Source organism: Nyctereutes procyonoides, unplaced genomic scaffold, assembly GCF_905146905.1.
Source record: "Nyctereutes procyonoides isolate TBG_1078 unplaced genomic scaffold, NYPRO_anot_genome, whole genome shotgun sequence".
In the NCBI taxonomy this organism is placed as follows: domain Eukaryota; kingdom Metazoa; phylum Chordata; class Mammalia; order Carnivora; family Canidae; genus Nyctereutes; species Nyctereutes procyonoides.
The window spans coordinates 43,349,482-43,370,199 of NW_026575020.1; the positions used below are offsets into that span (position 1 = coordinate 43,349,482).

General features: G+C 43.5%; 1 pseudogene; it reads right to left on the minus strand.

Annotated features, from left to right (window-relative positions):
* Positions 1-11,733: 11,733 nt before the first annotated feature.
* LOC129500443 (RAD52 motif-containing protein 1-like) overlaps positions 11,734-20,718 on the minus strand; it is a 14,080-nt pseudogene continuing 5,095 nt past the window's right edge.

Sequence of the window (20,718 nt, forward strand, 5' to 3'; positions counted from 1 at the left end):
GAGGTTGGTTCATTTCAATACCTAGTATTGCATGTCTAGCTGCATGTGGCTACTGAATACTTGGGAGTGGCTAGTGTGACTGAGGAGCTGAATTTTTAATTTAATTAATTTTATTTACTTTAAAATACAAATGAAAAAAACTGATACTCAACAGTTATTAGAAAATGTTTAAATATGTTTGCAACAATGTAGGTATGTGATATTACTTTTTTAACTGTAATTTTTATGAAATCTAAATACAGATCAAGTATTCTTGATAAAAGACTAGCAATCAAATTGTGATTTCAGAGTTACTATGGAAAAAAGAACATAAACTCTCAATAATTTTTATACTGATTACATGTAGAAATGATATCGACACAGGCACAGGCATTTTGAAGACAGTATACAACATAGACTATCTTACTAATAATGGGTATAATAATTATATGTCAAAATAATATTTTGGCTATAAGAGCTAAACAAAATATATTAACATTTATGTCATCTCTCTCTTTTTACTTTTAATTTTTAAGCGGCTATCAGAAAATTTGAGATTACTTATGTGGCTTTATGGTTCAAACAAATAGTGTTCCATTTTATGACTATACCACACTTTATTCATTCTACTGTTGGCAGATGTCATCCAATAGATATATATGGAAAAACAGGTTAAAATCCTGCCCCAGGAGAGCAGTGATCCATAGTTAGGAACCTCTGCTTACAAGGTATAACCCTCAAGCTGAACCAGACATCTGCAGGACTTACCGCATTCATGTTCTAGTGTATAAATTCCCAAACACATGCTTTTTAAAAATTAATTTTTTAATTTCAATGCACTTTTAAAAAATATGTAATATATATTCACATGGCCCAAATTCCAAAGGTATATAGTACACAACGCCAAGTTTTTCTCCTACCCTTGTCCTCAGCCCACCCATCCCCCTCCATTCCCTAAAGAAAACTAACGTTATTTATTTCTTGTGACAATTATTTTCAGTTTTCTTATAAGTTTGGGAAATAAAATCTCCCAGTCAGACACTATCATGGAGAAATATAAACTACACATAGTATTTAAGAAATTCACAAAATAAAAAACAAATGCCTAGTTCTAGCATTTCTCCCTTACCAATAAGATATCAGACTGAGGGGTGAAATCTACTTTAGAGGGATCATAATCCCTATTTTTAGATTGCTATGATTACTATGTCTTTTATTGTTAATTCAGGAGTCATTTATGACTTCTCTGCTCAAGTTTCACTAATGATATGACACAAAACTCTCATAAAACACCAGTTAATTGCTTTGATTGTAATATTTTTTTTCTAAAAACACTTGTGTCTACATTGACTTTTTCTACAGATCATTTTTTTAAAAAGATAACAGAAAATTGGCAAAGGACAGAAAATTCACTCAAGAAATACAAATGTTCAGTAAACATAGGTATTTAAATTTGCAAGTAATCAGAAAACCTCAAATTCACATGGGACCCCTTTTATTCACCCATCAGATCAGTCAAGAAATGGAGAATATCCAGTAGTGGGTGGTATGAGGATGTGAATGCTGTCATGATCTATGGGTTGGAGTTTAAGTTGGCACAACTTTTTTGAGGGCAATTAAAATTTTACATCTACATAGTCTTTATTCAAACAATTCCATTTCTAGATATCTATTCTACAGAAATACCTGCGCACATACACAAAGATGCATGGTTGAGGCAGTTCACTACAGCAGCGCATGTGACAAGAATATGGGACACAGTCTAAACATTCATCAATAGGAGAATTACTATATACATTCATACTTTGGAATATATTACACAGGCATATACATGAATGGGGTAACCCCCTATCTATGTACTAAAAGAAAAGAAATCTAAGACATAAGATAAAAGAATCAAAAGCTTAATTTATAAGCATAAGCATAAGCAAAAGAATCAAGTTGTAGGAAGTTATCATTTATGTAAAAACAAAAACAAGGTAAGAAAATCCCACAACAAACCTATTTTGTTGTCTATAAATATGTATGTAGACAAATGCATGGAAAAAGATCTGCAAGGATATATACTAAATCCAGAGGAGTAGTGGCTATCTCAGTGGTAGGGGATCAGAACACAAAGAAGATGTTCACTTTATCTATTCTTTCATTTTTATATATTGAGGATATAATCATGTATTCCTAAATAATGGAAAATAAGTTTATATTGACGCTAAATTTTAAAGAGAGCATGTCAAATTCAATTTTCAAGATAAACATAGAATTGCCATCAATAGAGGTTGATTTGGGATATGGAGGGGGAAATACCTTTCCTCCAAGATACTGACTTCAAAATTCTTGACTAAGAAGGATCTTAGGATGCAGTTTTTTGTATTCGTATTTGGAGAAAATATACTCACAATTTCTCAGTCCAACGGTATGCCTTCCATGTATTTTCCTCAATGTAAGAAATAGAGTTTCCTTGGAAATTTCTGTGAAGAGAAACACAGTTCAGATCCTTGACTAGTTAGGAAAAGAATGAACAGAATAAGTAAAAGAATCATTGGCAACCTTGGGGGAATATGCAAATGCAGAAAATACCAGCTTCTTAATATCCATAGCTATCAGCATCCCAGTTTGCACAATTAATAAGGAAATGTGGTGCCATTGGTGTCAACAAGCCATCTCCTTAGAACCAGAACTTTCTATTTGTCTAATTTCTTGGATAGATAATGCCAGTTAATTACTTTATGAATATGGGTATTTTTCTCCAAATCACCTCTATGTGTCTAAAATGGTTCTTTCTGTAAATCAATGAGAAAATAATTCAACAGAAAAATGGCAAAAAAAAGTATCAAACAAAGGTAAAAAAAAAAAAAACAAAGGTAAAGAAATCCTATGCCAGGAAACAAAGGTAAAGAAATCCTATGCCAGGAACACCAAAGCTTTGGCCCAGTGACTTCTTTTGAAATCTCTCCAGCTGTTAGGAGAAGTTAGAAATGAGAGGAACTAATATGGAGAGATTTCTTAGACATGTTACATAGGGAAAAGCAACAAATCACTGAGCAAGCAATAAAAAGTATTACCTAATGATTAGGGGAAAAATTGCAAAGGAAAGTGATGGGAAGGACAGACACCAAAATGTTAACAGGAGTTATCTTATGGGTGGTAGGGGGGTTTGGGTGGGATTTTCACATTTTATCCTATATGCTTGTGACATTAAAAAAATGAGAATGTATCCATGAATTGCAAGTATTTCAAAGAAGCTATGAAATGCCTGAGTTCAGTTTTAATCACTAATTCCGTATATGACTGAATCTTACCTTTAACTTCTTCCCTCAGCAACAACTTACCTATTCATTTTTTAAGGTGTTATTTATTCATGAGAGACAGAGACAGAGAGGAGAGAGAGAGAGAGAGAGAGAGAGAGAGAGAGAGCAGCAGAGACACAGGCAGAGGGAGAAGCAGGCTCCATGGAGGGAGCTGATGTGGGACTCAATCCCGGGTCTCCAGGATCACGCCTTGGGCTGAACGCGGCGTTAAATCGCTGAGCTACTGGGGCTGCCCTCCTAAGCTAATTCTTTTTTTTTTCTAAGCTAATTCTTAATTCCTGATCATTCTTGCAGCTGTGCCTTTGCTTAGACTATACTCCCTATTCTTGCTGTATTTAACAAATCATAGCCACTCTAAATCTCAGCCGAAGTTTTAGCTTATCCATGCAGCTTTCTCTGACCCCTACACTCCATTGATTACAGATTCTGGTGACTTACAGCACCTATAGTCTGTACTTAATTATAGGTCACCTGTCTTTCTATGCCTATTTCCTTTCTTCCCACCTCTTATTTCATATTCTAAAGACAATGCCATACTTGCATGGCTGCCACAGTACTGAGTCCTGGGCTGGGCACAAAATAGGTGCTGTATATAGAAAACCAAGGGACAAAGATGAGTTCTAAACATAGCTGAGGAATCAAATAATAGCTAACACTCACATATATGCGAGGCACTGAAAACGTGTTTTATATGTATTAACTCACCAAATCTCACAATAATCCCACAAGGCAGTAACTATTATCCCATTTTATAGATAAGGAAATTGAATCAAAAGCTAATAAGTGACAGAACTCAATTCAAACCCAGGCAGTCTAATTCCAAAATCTCTGCTCTTAACCACTTTTTTGTATATCACCAAGGAGATGGAAAGAGGGACATGTTGCTATAAAGATGGGAGAGTAGAGGTTAAGGGATGAAATCATGGGACTAAAAAAACTGGATAAAGAATAAGGACAATTACAAGGAAACAGGTGCAGACGTGGGAACCACAGCAAACAGGAAAATGAAGATAAGGACAGTTGGCAAAGAAAAGGTAAAAAGAGAGAGTCAGTCAACATGGTTGGGGAGATGACGAAGGCCCAGGAAGACCTCAAAGAAAGGCTGCTGTGTCAAGCAGGAGGCAGGGAACAAATGAGAAAGGGCAATTCTTACAAGATGGTAAAGGTGTTGTTGTCCATGTTGGGCTCTGGCACAGGCACTCTGCGGAGCCTCTGCTTTGGGCTGAAACCACTACACGACAGCATCTCATCTTTGCAGGTACAGAGCTCACATATGTTGACGTTTGTGGTAACATTCTGTTCTGGCTGCTCAGTTAAAGTTGTATATGCCTTTTCTGGGAAGTATTTTGGAAAATGCACCACTGAGTGCTGAGTCGTTGGGGGGAGAACCGACTCAGATGACTCTAGTTGGTGACTTACAGTAATTTCCAAGTCCATAGGAGGAACAGGAACAGTGACTTCAGTCAGGTTTGGCTGTTGACTCTGAACACGCTCTGAATGTGCAAGTGTCACCTCAAGGTCCGCTGGATAAGGAGCTGGAGTCTTCTTCGTGGTTGCAGAATGTTTAGCCTCTGTAATAGGTTCTGGAATAATGGTAAGCCCCAAGCCCACATGATGAAATGTGATGCTGGGTGATTCTGGATGCTGGCCTTCACCCTTACTTGGAGTTGGAATCATCACTTCCTGATGAAATGGATATTGAACTACAACCTCCTTAGGTGGCTCTGGAGGCTGAGTTGGGGTCTCTTGCATGGCTGGAGAAGGTTCAACTTCCATATTGGATCCTGCAGTTACAGTAATTTCCAGGTCCATAGGTGGAACAGTGACTTCAGTCAGGTTTGGATGTTGACTCTGAATCTGCTCTAGATCCGCGAGCGTCATCTCAAGGTCCTTTGGAGGGGGAGTTGTAGTCTGGGTGGTTGTAGAACGTTCAACCTGGGTAGTAGGTTCTGGAGTTATGGTACGTCCCATGTCCACAGAATGAACTGTGACACTGGGTGAAGTTGGATACGGAGCCTGAGCCTGACCTAGGGTTGGAACTGCCCCCTTCTGATGGAATGGATATTGAACTACAACCTCCTTAGGTGGCTCTGGAGGTTGAGTTGGGGTCTCTTGCATGGTTGGAGAAGGTTTGATCTCTGTAGTAGGTTCTGGAGTTATGGTAAGCCCCAAGTCCAAAGGTTTAACTGTGACTTTATTTAAGGTTGAATGCTGAACCTGAACCTGCTCTGATGGTGGAAATGTCACCTCAAGGTTCTTTGGAGGAGCTGTAGTCTGATGCACAGTTGTAGACTGTTCAACCTCTGTAGTGGGTTTCGGAGTTATGGTAAGCTCCAGGGCCAAAGGTTGTGTTGTCACATTTGGTGACCACAGGTGCTGAGCTTGATCCTGAGCTGACGTTGGAACTGCTGCCTCTTGATATATGGAAGGTTGAGCTACAAGTTCCTTAGGCAGCTCTAGATGCATGGCTGGAGAAGGTTCAATCTCTGTAGTGGATTCTGGAGTTATGGTAAGTTCCAGGTCCAGAGCTTGACCTGTGACCTTAGTCAAGTTTGGACGGTGAGACAGAACCTGCCCGAGATGTGCAAATGTCACCTCCAGGTCTTTTGGAGGAGCTGTAGTCTTTTTCAGGGCTGTAGAATGTTCAACTTCTGTAGTGGCTTCTGGACTTACAGTAAGCTCCAGGTCCAAAGGTTGAACAGTTACATTGGGTGATGATGGATACTGAGTTTGATTCCGACCTGGTGTTGGAATGGTCTCCTCCTGATATACTGGAGATTGAGCTACAGTAACCTCCTTAGGTGGCTCTGGAAGCTGCATTGGAGTCTCCTGCATAGGTTGAGGAAGTTCAATCTCCTTAGTAAATTCTGGAGTTATGGTACGCCCCAGGTCCAAAGGCTGAACTGTGACTTCAGTCAAGATTGGATGCTGAGCTTGAACCTGCTCTTGATGTGCAAATGTCACTTCCAGGTCCTTTGGAGGAGCAGTAGTTTTTTTCACGGTTTTAGAATGTTCAACTTTCGTGGTGGGTTCTGGAGTTATGGTAAGCTCCAAGTCCAAAGGCTGAACCGTTACATTGGGTAACAATAGATGCCGAGCTTGATCCTGACCTGGAGTTGGAACTGTCACCTCCCGATACATGGGAGGCTGAACTACAAACTCCTCAGGTGGCTCTAAAGGAGGACCTGGAGTCTCTTGCATGGTTGAAGTTTCAACCTCCTTAGGAGGGTCTTGAGTCTGAACTATGAGTTCTTGTTGGCCTGGAGGAAATTCATCTTCAGGGGTCTCTGGAGACTGGAAATGAAGCTTGGACTGGGCTGGAGAAAATTCAACCTGCTCAGGGGGAACTGGAGCTTGAGCAGGGGTCTCCTGCTGCCCTGGAGATTGTTCAAACTTAGTGGGCGCCGGAGTTATGAAAACCTCCAGATCTACAGGTTTTACTGTGATATTGGGCAACATTGGATGTTGAGCTTCACCAGGACCTAGAGATGAGAATGTCACCTCATGATGTACTGGAGGCTGAGCTACAATATCTGTAGAGGACTCTGGAGGCTGAGCCTGGTGCTCAGGCTGGACTGGAGAAGGTTTTACACCTACAACAGGCATCTGAGGCAGAGATGAGTTCCACTGCTGGCTTGGAGAAAGTTCAGTTTCCTCAGGAAGATCTCCAGTCTGTGTTGGGACTCCCTGCTGGACTGGAGAAGGTTCAACATTTTCAGCAGGGGCTGGATGTTGTTCTGGAAACTCCTGCTGGATTGCAGAAGGTTCCAACTGTTCCGGGGACATGGCAGACTGAGCTGAGGCCTCTTGTTGGGGTAGAGCAGTTTCAACTTCATTAGTGGACTCTGGAGTTATGATAAGTGCCAGATCCAGAGGTTTAACAATGACGTTGGGGAAGAGTAAAAGCTCAGCTTGACTCTGACCTAGAGGAGAAACTGTTACTACATGATGCTCTGGAGAGTGAGCTGGGACCTCCTGCTGGGTTGGAGAAGGTTCAACCTCACCAGAAGGTTCTGGATGCTGAGCTGTGGCTTCTTGCTGAGTGGCAGAAGGGTTAACTTCCTCATAGGTCTGTAGATGCTGACTTGGGGCTTCCTGGTGGGTTGCAGAAGGTTTAACCTCCCCTAGGGGATTTGGATGTTGAACTGTGGCCTCTGACTGGGCCGGAACAGGTTCAATGTCCTCAAGGGACTCTGGATACTTAGCTGGGGTCTCTGTTTGGGTTGGAGAAGGCTCACCCACCTCTGGGGTCTGAGGGTGCTGAGTTGGGGACTCCTCCTGGGTTAGAGGAGGTTTGATCCCCTCGGAGGCCTGTGGGTGATTAGCTGGGGCTTCTTGTTGGATTGGAGAAGGTGCAACCTCCTCAGAGGGCTGTGGATGCTGACCCTGGCTTTCCTCCTGGGTTAAAGATTCACTCTGTGCATGAATCTGTGGGAATTGAGTGGGAGCCTCTTCCTGAGTTGGAGATGGTTCTCCCTCCTCGGAGGCCTGTGGATACTGGGTTGGGGCCTCCTGCTGGGTTGAAGAAGGTTTAGCTTTCTCAGGAGTCTGTGCATGATGACCCTGGCTCTCCTCCTGTATGGAGGAAGGTTCACCCTCCTCAGGGATTTGTGGAAGCTCAGCAGGGGCCTCCTGCTGGGGTGGAGAAGGTTCCTTCTCTTCCTGAGTCCCTGGAAGTTGAGCCAGGGCCTCCTCCTGGGTTGAAGGTGATTCACCCTCCTCAGGGGCCTGTGAATCCTGAGCCAGGGTGTCCTGCTGGGTTGTGGAAGGTTTAACCTCTCCAGGGGTCTGAACAGGGGTCTCCTGCTGTGTTGGAGGTTTCTCCTGTGTGGGAGACTCTGGGGACTCAGTTGGAATCTCCTGTTGAAATGGCAAAAGTTCAATCTCCTCAGGGGACTGTGGAGGCAGAGTTGGGGCTTCATGCTGGGTTGCCAAAGGTTCCACATTAAGGGGCACAGAGGGCTGAGCGACAGACTCATGCTGAACTGGCAAAGGTCCCACCTCTGTAGTGGGTTCTGGTGTTACAGTAACCTGCACGTCTGCAGGTTTAACAGTGATATTGGGCAGGTTTAAATGTTGAACCTGATGGTGACCTGGAGGTGCAACTCTCACCTCATGATGCTCTAGATGTTGAGCTGGGTGTTCCTGCTGGGTTGGAATAGGTTCCACCTCCCCCAGAGACAGCTCTGGAGGCTGAGATCCTTGTTCTTGCAGGGTTGCAGAAGATTCTATCTCCCCTGGAGATTGACCTGGGTTCTCTTGCTGGGTTGAAGATTCTGCCTCATTAGGGAGCTGTGCAGGTTCATCTGGGGCCTCCTGTGTGACTAGAGTAGGCCCAGCCTCCTCAGGGAGCTCTACAGCCTGTTCTGGGGCCTCCTGTGTGACTAGAGTAGGCCCAGCCCCCTCGGGGAGCTCTACAGGCTGAGCTGGGAACTCCTGTGGGACTGGAGAAGGCTCAGCCTTATCGGGGTGCTGTGGAGGCTGAGTTACAGTTACAGTAAGTGCCAAATCTACAGGTTTAACAGTGACATTGTGTAATTTTGGCCGCTGAGCTTCATTCTGACTCAGGGACGGCACATTTACCTCCTGAGGTGGTACCTCCTCCTCTGGTGGCTGAGCTGGGGTCTCCTGAGGGGTCGAAGGTTCTACTTCCTCAGATGCCTCTGTAGGTTGAGCTGAGGCTTCCTGTTGGACTTCAGGGGTACTTGAAGGTTCAGCTGGGGCCTCTTGTGGGCCTACAGAATTTCCAGCTTCCTTAAGGATCTCTGGAGGCTGAGATTGAGCATCCTGAAGAAGTGGAGGTGTTTCTGTCTCTTCAGGGGACTCTGGATGCTTGGCCTGGGCCTCCACCCCAAGCAGAAAAGGTTCAGGTTCTTCTAAAGTTGACTGGAGAGGTCCTGCAGGGGTCTCCTGCAGGAGTGAAGAAATTTCAAGCTCCTCAGGGAGCTTTGGGGGTTGATCTGGTCCCCCTGGGAAATCCATTGGTCGGTTTTCCTCAGGATATATGATATCCATACCAGAATCTGAATAATCGTCCTGCAGTTGTTCTAGGAGCTCTTTATTTGCAAATTGGTTTGGAGTTCTAAGAAGAACTTTGGCAAGCCTTCGATGCTGAACTAGATCTTTGTCCAGGTTTGGGGATGAAACAAGAAACTTTCTTTGGTTTAAACTCTGACTGTCCAGAGGTGGAATAAGTATTTCCAATGACTGGTGATCTTCTGGCTCATCTCCAGTTTTCATCTTATTTTTGAGTGGAGGAGGCAGAACTATGGCCTGATTCTCATCACCTAACCTTGGAACCACTTGTAAGAGCCTTTTGTGCAGGGTTGGCTTGTTATTCAGATACTGATCTGTCTCTGGGGGCAGCTCACCAATTGAATCCGTGCCCAGGAATGGAACCAAAGTCTCAGTCAACTGCTTAGGCGGGGCCGATATCTGGGCTGGAGCAGAGGACCTCAAGTTATTAAAGCCCCCCGGCCCTGCGGGGGGGGTAAGTGCCTGGAGCGATTCATGCAGGAGGTCAGAGGAGTGGGAAGACCTGGGTTCCGGGGATCTCCGAAGGCCGGAGGTCCGACGGGCCCACTCCGGAAGGGGAGCTGCCTGGCCCAACAACCACAATGGTTGCCAGGTAAAGAGAAGTATTAAAATGAAGAAGCAAAGCCGGGGCATCATACTCGGAGACTCTGGGGAGCAGAGACCCAAGCCAGTGGGGCGCTTGGTCTCACCAGAGAAACCGAAATGTTCAGGGAGCCCGGTGACGCCCCCATTGTTAGCAACTGCGCGCCCCTGCCCCGCCTACGTCCCACCCTTTATTTACGCCACCTTTATTAGCTTGGCACAGCTGGGGTGCGGCTGGGGCCTGAAGCCCCTCGTTCAAGCCTTTTCCCCAGAATCCCCAGGCCAAGCCTCCCTTCCCCTGCAAAGGCCACCACTACCTCCCGCCGAGCTACAGGGAAGGATTTGGGCTGCTGGAGTCTGCATGGACCCAGACTCCAGCCGCTCTGAGGTGTAAGGGTCGGGGTGTGGAGCAGTTTCCCAAGGAAGCAGAAGACCTGGCGTCCCGGGGGATTCAAAATGCTAGTCCAATTCTGGCGGACCGAACTTGTCCTCTTCAAAGCTTAAATCCGAGACACGTTCCTCCTCCACCCCCCCCACCCCCCACCCCGGCTATACTGCTTCTAAGAAAAGAGGCTGACGTGAAGAATAAGCACGGGGACAGTGGGGAGGGGAGCACACTTTACAGTTACTCTGAAATGCTGCCATTTCCTCTAAGTTCTCAATACGCATGTCTGATTTTTAATTCACTACTGTGTTAGGAGGAGGCTACCTACCACTGAATCAGTGATGGCTCCAAATTCCTGTGGGAGGGGCTTGGGGGCATGGGGGTAGGGGAGAGGTGAGCAATTCATTCTGGGTATGAGAGTCTGAAACCAAGGGACTAGCCCTCCGTTTACATTAGTATGGAAAACTTCCCCGTCCCACCTACACTCAACACACCTGTCAATCTAGAACAAGTAACCACCATTTCTCAGAGGTCTACCCCGTGTGCACGCATGGAGAAGGCACTTAAAATGTTGAGGTCAGCATGTTAAACTTTCTGGAAATACTGTAACTACCACCCCGTTTACTTCCTTCACTGTCCTTTCTATAATCTCTTTCTGTTTAGTACGTGTTTATGGTCTGGCACAAGCTCTGGAGAACGTAGGTTTTTGTTTTGTTTTGTTTTGTTTTTAAGGATTTATTTATTCAGAGAGACAGGCAGAGACACAGGCTGAGGGAGAAGCAGGCTCCATGCAGGGAGCCCTACACAGGACTCCATCCAGGGTCTCCAGGATCACACCCTGGGCTGCAGGCTGCACTAACCCGCTGCTCCACCAGGGCTGTTGGGAGAGAACGGATTTTATCCTATTCCCAGTGTCTAGCACATAGTAATGGTTTTAAATGGAACTAATTCCAAAACTGGTCTTATTTAGGAATGGATCTGTTGTTAGAGTCAGGTTTCTGAAATCTATAGCATCAATACTGAATCTCTTTCTCTCACATTTCACAGGAAGCTAGATATCTTAAAGTGTAAACTTGGATAAGTCTGAAATTTCCTTGACTGGCTTGATTTAAATTGAATTAGAAGAATTTTTGCACAAACAAAACGTCAAATACTTTTTCAGAAAGTAACCATCTTTTCTTTCTCTACTCTCTTCCCTTCAAAACAAATGTTGCAACTTCGGAGTTAGTTAAATAATCAGAATTCTAGCCCCAAATTAAGTTCTTAATGACTTGAAACACATTCTTTGCTCCTTTTATTTATTTTTTTTTAACATTCAATATATAGAACATTGTCATCTTATTTTAGAAATTACTTTGTCAACTTAATCCCTAATTTAGGGTCAGGGTTACAGAAAAGTTCTTCAACAAATATTTCATACAAGATGTCTATGTGATACTGATATCTGGGTAATATACCTTATTTGAAAGACAATTTTAAAAAAAATATATTTTATTTATTCATGAGAGCCACACAGAGCCCTGAGAGGAGCCTGATGTGGGACTCCATCTCAGGACCCTGGGATCAGGCCCCAAACCCAAGGCAGATGCTCAACCACTGAGTCACTCAGGTGTCCCAATGCACATAAAGGTTTTCAAATGCTGTAGCATTATCTCACTTAAGACCATAGTTACTCTGTTCCCAAGTCCCTGAGATTCTGTTTGAGGGGAGCTCTAAAAGGCTGTGTCCTCTTCTATGTCCACAACTCTAGGAGCACTCTGATGCAATTGGCTATCCAAATTTCAAATAAGGGGTCAGAGCCAAGGGCCAAGGCTTCAAGAAAAGCCCCAGAAATTCCCTGCACTCAAAAGCAGTTTCAGAGTTTCACATTTCCCAAAAGATGACAGAGCTAACTATAGTCTTCCAAATCCTGTCAGTTGCTTTAAATTATGGTTATAGTGGCTGTGGAACCCTTGAGCTTTAATAACCTGGTGCTTGAATTAAATCATGTAGCTCCTCTTGGGTTCTGGCATCTGTAATCTCTTCACAGGGTCTGTATTCCACAGCTATTTTATCACTTTCTGTAATAAAGTTAAAGAGGATCAATTCAGAGTTTTTCTTGTTCTAAAATGTGCTGTACTGGGTGTTATGCTATATAAAAAAATAAAAATAAAATTTGCTGTATAGAACCCATCATTAGACATTCTTTTGAAATTTAAAAGCAGAAAATAAAAGCATTTTCCTAGAAGTTTTCTCATCTCACACTTCTGTTTTTATAATAACTATTTTTTAAAGACTTTATTTGAGAGAGAGAGAGAGAGACAGCACATAAGCAGGGGGGAGGGGCAGAGGGAGAGATAAAAGCAGACTCCCCACTGAACAAGGGAGTCTGATTTTGGGGCTTGATTCCAGGACCCTGGGATCATGACCTGAACCAAAGGCAGACACTTAACTCACTGAGCCACCAAGGCACTCCTCCATCTCAGTTTTTAAAAAGATGTGTGTGTGTGTGTGTGTGTGTGTGTGTGAGAGAGAGAGAGAGAGAGAGAGAAAGAGAGAGAGAGAGAGAATGTATGTGAGGGCACTGGTAGGGGGAGGGGCAGAAGGAGAGGGAGAGAATCCCAAGCAGATTCCCTGCTAAGTGTGGAACCCCCAATTCAGGGCTTGACCTAGGACCCTGAGATCATGACCTAAGCCAAAATCAGAGGTCCAATGTTGGACCCATCTAGCCACCCACAAGTCCCTCCATCCCATTTACTGATAAACCAATCACACTTTAAAAATCATTATGCTGCACCGTATGCTTGAATATCTGATAGCTCTATTCTCTCTCATTACCCTTCCTTTTTTTTATACTAAAGATTCCTGTATATCCTTAGATTTTTTTCCAGAATACATTTAAAAGCAGTTTGTCCAGATCTCCTCCCCAAAGCATATCTTCCCCCCCACCAAAACATGTCTCTATTTACCTATAATGTATCTACCTACAAAGATACAGATAGATATGCAGATACAGACATAAATGTACGTATCTTCAAGAGATTTCTACATGTTACCTAATTCAACACCAATCTTGAGGCTGGATTAAGTATCTTTCTAAATCCGTGACCCTGTCTCTCCTAATAACTATTTTTAACGGTATAGTTCAGTGGCATTAAGTACATTCACATTGTTGTGCAACCATTTCCAGAACATTTTTCTTTTCATGTGCCCAAACTGAGATTCTGTATCCATTCGACAATAACTCCCCATCCCACCCACAGCCCAGCCCCTGGCAACCACCATTCTTCTATTCTGGAAGCCTTTTGAGATGATCACTTCCCTGCTGCTTTCAATCCAGCTGGAGTCCAGTTTTCCTCTCCTTGCAGATACAATATACAATACTTTGGAGAGGGGGCGGGCATGCATCTGAACACTTTATTGGCAGAAACGGGCCTATGTACCTTATAGGCAATAAAATTTCCCTTAAGGCAAACTAGAGCTACAAGACTTTTTAGCCTAAGGAGTTTTGAATGTGTATATGGATACCACAGCATATTAGGGCGAGGGTTGGCATATTAGGGCAAGGCCAACAACCCAGACGTTTAGTTTGGTTCTTAAAGGTTGTCAGAGTTGACAGCTAATGGAGATTCCATCTGATGACCACAGAAGTCAATCTACACTGGAAGAGCTGCCCAAGCTGGAAACCTGTGACCAATCCAGGGTCAGGGTCAACTCTTACAAGCAAACAAAGCTTCTAATACTTAGCTAAGATTTCTTAGGTTTTTTTTTAGATTTTATTTATTCACTCATGAGAGATTGAGAGAGAGAGAGAGAGAGAGAGAGAGAGAGAGAGAGAGAGGCAGCGACACAGGTAGAGGGAGAAGCAGGCGCCATTCAGGGAGCCCGACCTGGGACTGGATCTCAGGTCTCCAGGATCAGGCTCTGGGCAGAAGGTGGCGCCAAACCGCTGAGCCACCAGGGCTGCCCGGATTTCTTAGTCTTTAACACTCAAGGCTCTGAAGCAGGGGAGCAACTATTTGGGGACTCTCTACTAATTATAAAATTGGCAAAAAAAACAAAAAAAAAAACAAAAAAAGGGGGCTCCTGAGTAGCTTAGTCTGTTGAGTCTCTGATTCTTGATTTTGGCTCAGGTCATGATCTCAGGGTTGTGAGACTAAGCCCCACATTGGAGTCCATGCTGGACTTGGAGCCTGCTAAAGATTAGCTCTCTCTTCCTCTCCCTCTACTCCTCCCCTGCCTCCCTAAGAAAATAAATAAATAAATAAAATAATATTTAAAAAAATAAAATTTCCTTTGAGCACAGCCTGTAACATTCACAGCACTGTAGAACTCAATAGGGAATACAATCAACACTATTCAATAGGATGACCACTTTCAAGATTCACAAAAACATGGTTGATCATTACATCAGAATCATATTTACTCAATATGTCAGTGCCAGAAACAAAAACTGAAACCAAACTGATTCAAGAAACATAATCTAATAAATTCTCCAAGAGGAAAACAATAATGATAAGAAGTTGACATGTTTTGTCTGCTTACCATGTTCCAGGGATCGTTCTAACCTTTTTATATTCGTCATCTCGTTTACTCTTACAATATCCCTCATGATGTAAATTGAATTACCTTACTTTGCAGATAAAGAAATAGCAGCCTAGAGAGAATAAATACCTACAAATTTGACTATAAAACCTAAAATTGCATAAGAAATCTAGAGACAGAGATGGACAACAGATACCCAAAGCTTCTAATCACTATATCACTACTTTGTGTTATGGGCAAGCAATCAAGAAAGAAGATTGGGTCAAACACTTCCTATGTGGAGGCAAGTCACTGTATATCTATACACTGGGGACAAAAATATTTGCTGTCATTTGTCTCACACATACAACAAAGAACAAATTTGAGATTGCCGCTTTGGAAGCATTTGGTGAATAAAAGAATATGAAGTGTTTTCATCCAACCAACTTTTCAAAATGAGTTTATTTGCTCAAGGAACATGAAGTACTTTAAGGACAAAAAAAAAAAAAAAGAACAATCAAGCAAGTCTTACCTAAAACCGCAACCAACAGTTTCTGGAATGCATCAGACATAGCCTTTTTTATAGGAAGCTTCTGGGTTGTTTTCCTTTTCATCAGAAATGATAATGGCCCTAAATCCAAACAAAACAAATGAACTTAAAATTTCTAGCTGAATGATAACTGATTTTTATTGTTGTATGTTTAAAAGGAAAGTGCATCCATGATTCTTAGATCATTATCTTAGCAACTAAGGGCAGGCATAACACAAGAGTTTGGTGGAATGGCTCTGCTGTAGGTGTATCCTGGAAGGGCACATTCTTACTGCCCTGATCTCTCCCAGAAGTTCCTGAAGTACCAGAAGGGAGATGCAAGCCAAAAAGGTGGCACAAATCTCACATCACAGATTTCAAATGGACAAGTTGAAACTCTACCTCTACAGACCCAATCTACTCTCCTGTGCATCAAGGGCTGGAATCACACAGTAAGAAACGTTTGGTGTTAGTGCACATGACCTGGTCTCTTCCTAAGCATCACCCACAGGAGCCTATTTGCTAACAGCCCTGTCCCTGCCTTAAAGCCCTAAGCCTAGGGACACCTGGGTGGCAAGGGGTTGAGTGTCTGCCTTCAGCCCAGGGCGTGATCCTGGGGTCCCCGGGATCTACTCCCACATTGGGCTCCTTGCATGAAGACTGCATCTCCCTCTGCCTATGTCTCTGCCCTCTGTGTGTGTGTGTGTCTCATGAATAAATAAATAAAATCTTCAAAAACAAACAAACAAACAACCCAGAGCTTAAGTGCTATGAACTCCGGGAAAAAAACAGTATCAATCGGAATACCTTTCCTAGGAATCTATATTTGTTTCTTTGCACAGCAGCCCTTTTATAGGAGGCAAAGGACTGAACATTTACACAAGAGTTTATTTAAATCTTTAGTTGATAATTTTGCTGGCATAATTGAAGGCTACAAGAGATCTGAATTTGAAGGACTGGGACTATTTTAGCACAAGGCAAATTCTTAACCAAAAATAGGAAAAATAGGGATCCCTGGGTGGCGCAGCGGTTTGGCGCCCGCCTTTGGCCCAGGGCGCGATCCTGGAGACCCGGGATCGAATCCCACGTCGGGCTCCCGGTGCATGGAGCCTGCTTCTCCCTCTGCCTGTGTTTCTGCCTCTCTCTCTCTCTCTCTCTCTCTCTCTCTCTCTCTCTCTCTCTGTGTGTGTGTGATATCATAAATAAAAAAAAACAAAAATAGGAAAAATATTACTTCCCTCTTCCTAAACTTCTTGGCAGAAAGTCAGCTTTTGAATTTTAAAGCTAAAGGTTCTTTCAGGCATTGCCTATGATAAAAAACAAAAAAAACAAAACAAAACAAAAAAAAAAACCCTGTATTTTAGGGCAGAAAAACTCCACCCAGGGCTTTCCCAGCAAGGGAAAGGACTTGATGATAAGTCATCATCTGAAAAGATCTGAAAAGATGAGTTTTAGAAAGATTCCACCTCCACTCCACTCTACCTCCACTGTAAACAGACCTTCCTCCAGCTTATCCAAAGGCTCCTCGACCATGCCAACTCCAAGACTCTTACACTCATAGGATGGCAACACCACCTCTAATGCACAGAAGAATTTCAGGCTCTGCTTCTGAAGGGGTTCCGTGGTATCTTCATTTTCCCTTTCTTCAAGGTCAGAAAGATCCTGAAGCTGTTGGGATTTTCAATTAAAGGTCCTTCCTAGGATCTCAAGATGTCTTGTTATTAGAAATAAAAACTAAACTCCAGCAAACCTAGCTAACAGTTGAAGTATCCTATAGCTTCAAAATCAAGTAAGACTTGCAAATGAACTATTAGATATAGACAATTGTTTTTTATTCTACACCCTACAAATATTGGTGAAAATTATGGGCACCGCCACCCAAATCATTGAGAGTATTATTAATTTTAGGTGGCAGGCCAATGTTCAGGTCCTTCCACTTAGAGGACTCTCACATCTCCCCACTTCCAGTTCTCTCTTCTCTAATGTCCAAGACTTCGATGTTGAAGTGAGTCTGATTAGTCAAAGAAAATCTATAAAGTTTGCCTTGATGATCCTTTTTGATCATCCATTGAAACCAAATAATAATTTGCCAATTCTTGGCATTGGGAGCTCTTTAGGGCAAGGGCCTGATGTTGAACCGCTTTATGTTTGGTGCCAAGATGAACCTAAAGACAGGAGAGAGAGACCGAAAAAGATCACAACCTGCCACATAGGCTAGTTTTGTATACACCCGACAGTTATCAATACCTATTTCATGAACTGATTGTGAAGATTAAATAGGGAACAACATTGTAAGCAATGAGCTCATAGTAAGCCCTAAATGAATGTTATTTATCATTTTTAAGCTACAGTACTTTTCTGCATCATTTCTAGGGCCTCTGATTAATTGGATGATTTCCTTCACCTCTAGTGGTGAGAGTGACGATGAAAGCAAGGAAGCCCTCCAGAAGCAAATGATAGGGTTGTAGGTGAGCAAAGGAAGTAAATTGTTTCTGTTGTCCCATCCTGTAGCTCCTGTCTGAGAACACAACCTGAAGAGCAGACAAGATGGACCTAACATGGACAAAGGACCTTAATCTGCAACACTCCTCTCCCCAAGTTACTAACCTGTTAGAACAAGGAATATACATACTTCTATAAATTTAATAAGCAACGAAACAATTAGAGGTTATTTGCATTAAATAGCTCCTTTGAGAAGGCAAACGCCTCCAGTGTTAACTCTCTAAATAACTCACATTCTGCGGTGGATTTCTTACATCCACTAGTTTCATCTTAAATGCCTATGTCAACTTTAGGCAGGATGTAGTATATTAACATATTCATAAATATTTAAATAATGCAAATAAAGTCATAGCACTATTGTTTTTTAATTTTTTTAAGTTTTATTTATTCATGAGAGACACACAGAGAGAGGTAGAGACATAAGCAGAGGGAGAAGCAGGTTCCCTTGGGGAGCCCAATGCAGTACTGGATCCCACAACCCAAGGATCATGCCCTGAGCTCAACCACTGAGCCACCTAGGTGTCCCAGCACTATTAATTCTTTTTTTTTAAGATTATTTATTTATTTATTAGAGACACAGAGAGAGACAGAGACACAGAGAGGAGAAGCAGGCTCCATGCAGGGAGCTTCACGTGGGCGGTGCTAAACCACTAAGCCACCGGGGCTGCCCTATTAATTCTTCATTTTTTGTTCCTGCATCCTTCTCTATCACTAGTTTATAAGCTCCTTTAGTACTTGAAGGAACCATTTCTTATTCTTTTCTCATTCCTAGAACCAAATACATTCTGCTGTTGATTGAGCGAATGAATGAAAGAATGAATGATAAGAAAATGAAACTACTTTCTCTAGCTGAAGCTGCCTGCTGGGAAGGAGAAATGAAGAGAAACTTTTAAATGTTGAGAGCTGCAGGGGAGGCTAATAGTGAGGCATAGAGGAGCTGTTCTGGACAACAAGGAAGCTTCAGAAGGGCCCTGAGCCTCCAGTTGGAGAGATAGCTGTCACCTTGGATAAGCTTGCCAACCAATTTTCTTCATGCTACTGAAAAACGTTCTCAGGTGCCTTAGACCTTTCCTTGATTTATTTGATTTAAGACATTATTCTTTTTTCTGTATTTATAAAAGGCAAAAAACTACAACAAAAAGCCCAACCAGGAACTATGTGTAGTTGCCAAAGTATTAAAGAACACATAAGTAAACTGGATAACAATTTTGGAAAGCAGGAGTAATAACCCAAGGCTCTGTGTTAAATAAATAAAGAGATAAAGAGGGCGCCTGGATGGCTCAGATGGTTGGGCACCTGCCTTAGGCTCAGGTTGTGATCCCAGGGTCTTGGGATCAAGTCCTGCCTGCATCAGGCTCCCTCCTCAGCAGAGAGTCAGCTTCTCCCTCTCGTGGTCTCCTTCTCTTTCAAATGAATAAATAAAATTAAAAAAAATAAATTCACATAATAGTAAATATAAGCAACACTCTTCTTGTGAAGATTTCCCAAATTAAGAGGTAGCATAAAATGACACGGGATTCATTACTTTTTTAGAAAAGGGATTTTATTTATTTATTCGTGAGAGAGACAAAGAGAGAAAAACAGACACAAGCAGAGGGAGAAGCAGGCTCCATGCAGTGAGCCCGATGTGGGCCTCCAGGATCATGCCCTGGGCCAAGGCAGGCGCTAAACCGCTGAGCCACCCAAGGATCCCCGACAGGGGATTTAACATCAATTGGGGTTTGATCTCTCGCTTCCAGTTGTTGTCATGAACCCTAAGTAAAGCACTTAACTATACTGAGTTCGGGATCCCTGGGTGGCTCAGCGGTTTAGCGCCTGCCTTTGGCCCAGGGCGCGATCCTGGAGACCCGGATCAAATCCCACGTCGGGCTCCCAGTGCATGCAGCCTGCTTCTCCCTCTGCCTCTCTCTCTCTCTCTCTCTCTCTCTCTCTCTCTCTCTGTGTGTGTGTGTGTGTGTGTGTGTGTGAGACGATCATAAATTAAAAAAAAAAAAACTATCCTGAGTTCGAGTTTCTTCGTCTAAGAAAAAGGAAAACAAGTGAAACAAAAACAGAAAACCAACACAGCCACCCAAGGAAACCAGAGGATCGCTGTAGCAATGCACCTGGAAGCATCCTGTAAATCAGGAGTGCTCCGTGAATGCCAGTCTGTTATCACAGAATTCAGCACTTTGTACCAGCGGAGTTAGGAATTTCCTACTTGGACCCACCTTCACTGGAGAATTCTGAAACAGATGCTTCTCGTGACATGCCTTTTGTGCTCTGTGAGCATCCCTTGCTGAATAAAACTTGACGGTGGCACAGCAGCCAGGGCGGGCCACTGCCGCGTTTGGGAAGACTCCTACGAATACAGAAGGCCGAACTGGGAGAATGCTGTGAACAGAGAGCGCTGCGGGTGGTCCCACACCAAATACGTACATGAAATCTCACGCCCAGAAACCAAAACTGCCCGTTCCCTCATATTCCCTAAACCCTCTGCACAGGCAGCCCGAGCACTTCTCACTTCACGAACAGGTTTTCCTCTGGAACCCTAAGATTCGAAAAGCATAGAAGGCAACAGGCGCTGGCTGTGGAGCGCTGCCCCTCAAAAATCTCTTGGGGCTGAGAGACCGCCGAGGTCCCCTCTGGAACCAGGGTGCCTCTCAGCGGAGACTACAAAGCGCCTGAGGGGCTAGGGCCAGTCTCCAGGGCTCCCGGGCACCGAGGGGGCGGCCTTCTCCCTCCCCCTCCATCCTGGCTCGGCTCGCGGGCAAGGCCTCGGCCGAGGGTCCGGAACTTAGCTCCCACACCAGCAAGGTTTTATCACTCTCGGTGGGAACCGCGAGAGACCGACTCCGCCACCCTCGCGTCACTGCTCGCAAGGTGCCCCCGCGCTTCTTCGAGAGAGGCCGGTC